At 36.3% G+C, this 2015-nt stretch overlaps 1 protein-coding gene across 7 annotated transcripts in view; it reads left to right on the top strand.

The window, feature by feature from the left end:
- The window catches only part of MEIS2 (Meis homeobox 2), a 205585-nt gene extending 204542 nt beyond the window's left edge, over positions 1-1043 (top strand). For all 7 annotated transcript variants that reach the window (XM_025473262.3, XM_025473260.3, XM_025473264.3 and 4 more), the window contains one exon: positions 1-1043. This exon is cut by the window's left edge and continues 383 nt beyond it. The gene's annotated coding sequence lies outside the window, so the exon portion shown is untranslated.
- Positions 1044-2015: the final 972 nt, after the last annotated feature.

The following is a 2015-nucleotide window of genomic DNA, read 5'->3' as shown; positions in this document are numbered from 1 at the left end:
ACAGCTGTGATTATTTTTTACTTTTGTCATTTTTCATCAAGCAACAGAGGACCAAGGAGACCAGAACACAAATGTGAAACCATGGGCTCACTGAGACGATTCTGTCCATGTAAAGATCCTCTGGAAAAAGACTCCGAGAGTTATAACTACTGTAGTATAAACATAGGAACTAAGTTAAACCTTGTACATTTCTGTTGATCACTCCGTTATGTTGCCTCAAATAGTTTTAGAAGAGAAAAAAAAAATATATCCTTGTTTTCCACACTATGTGTGTTGTTCCCAAAAGAATGACTGTTTTGGTTCATCAGTGAATTCACTATCCAGGAGAGACTGTGGTCTATTTTAAACCTGTTGGGCCAATGAGAAAAGAAGCACGCCGGAGACCATGGTGAACGTCTGGCTGAACCTCATCCCTTGGACTCCAGCTTCCAGAATGTGTTTTCATGCCCGGCCTTTGTTCCTCCAGAAATGTGTCCTTTAGTTTCCAACAGATCTTTATAGTTTGTGCTTCATAAGCCAATTCTTCTTATTATTTTGGGGGACTCTTCTTCAAAGAGCTTGCCAGTGAAGATTTAAAGACGGAGCAGGAGCTTCTTCCAAGAGTTCTAAGCCTTGGCTGTGGACAAAACAATCTCAAGTTGGGCAGCTTTCCTCAACACAAGAAAGTTATTAATGGTCATAGCACCACAACTAGGACTTTATCAGGAACTCAAAGCTTGGAGGAGAAAAAGGAGCAAGAGAATACTGTAACAAACTTCGTACAGAGTTCAGTCTATTAATTGTTTCATGTTAGATATTCTATGTGTTTACCTCAATTGAAAAAAAAAAAAGAATGTTTTTGCTAGTATCAGATCTGCTGTGGAATTGGTATTGTATGTCCATGAATTCTTTTCTCAGCACGTGTTCCTCACTAGAAGAAAATGCTGTTACCTTTAAGCTTTGTCAAATTTACATTAAAATACTTGTATGAGGACTGTGACGTTATGTTAAAAAAAAAAAAGGTGTTAAGTCACAAAATGCGGTAATAAATATTTCATTTTTGATTTTTTGTTAGGCTTTTGTGTTTTTAATAGTTCTAAGGCAAGGTTGCACAATGCCTACTCCATGTGGTGTTACAGTAGGTGGTGGTTTTGCCCATATAGTTTTGGCTCTATTTCAAACTTACCAACAATTTTTAAGGTAACCTCCTCTAGTGGTTAGTAGATCTTTGGCTTATATATCCTACCAGCAGAAAACTTCTAAAGGTATGAAATTGTGTGTGTTTGTGTGTGCGTGTTATGAGCCAGGTTGAAAGATTACCTTCATTCATTTGGTCTAACCTCCTTTTTAGATGCATGATGTTGAAAAAAATACGTTCAGATAAAGCTTTTCATGTTCATCCTCTGCCAGAATAAAGGGCTTTTTCAGGGTTAATTTTACATCATGAGAAATAACTAACGTCTGTGCTCAAAGATAATTCATCTGCCTGTGTTTTTTCTCTGTCTTACTTACTAAAATACTGTTGAATATGTAAATTAAAATTTACATATAGATGTTCATAGATGAGTAAACAACTTCTATGGAGTTTGAAATCCTGAGTTGAAGAGATTACTTAATCATTAATATTTAATATAAATTATATTATGATGTCTTTTTATTTCAGACACCTCCACATGCAGACACGCTAGTGGGAGGAGTTGGTGACTTAAACGTAAATTTTTTTTCTGAAACAGCAGCAGAACAGGCAATGTAATGCCGTTTTCAAAGAATCACACAACATTCCTAGAAATCTGTGTTATTGGCTTGCTGGTACTGCACAAACACTGCCTGATAAAGTGTGCAAAGTGAAAAAAAGTGTTAGGTATTTGCATGCCCCCTCAATTTTTAAAATAAAGATACTATCCTGGAATTTGGGAACACCTACATTTTGAATCCTGTGTGTAGAAGAGATAATATAAAACTAGCTCGGTGATGTCAGCTTGATAGGGAAATAGTTCACTAGCTCAGAAGTCCAAGTTTGTGTCTTACTTGGAGTG

This window comes from Canis lupus, chromosome 30, assembly GCF_003254725.2.
Source record: "Canis lupus dingo isolate Sandy chromosome 30, ASM325472v2, whole genome shotgun sequence".
Lineage (NCBI taxonomy): Eukaryota > Metazoa > Chordata > Mammalia > Carnivora > Canidae > Canis > Canis lupus.
The sequence above is the reverse complement of the archived record's forward strand: the minus strand, read 5'-3'. Positions and strand labels throughout refer to the sequence as shown.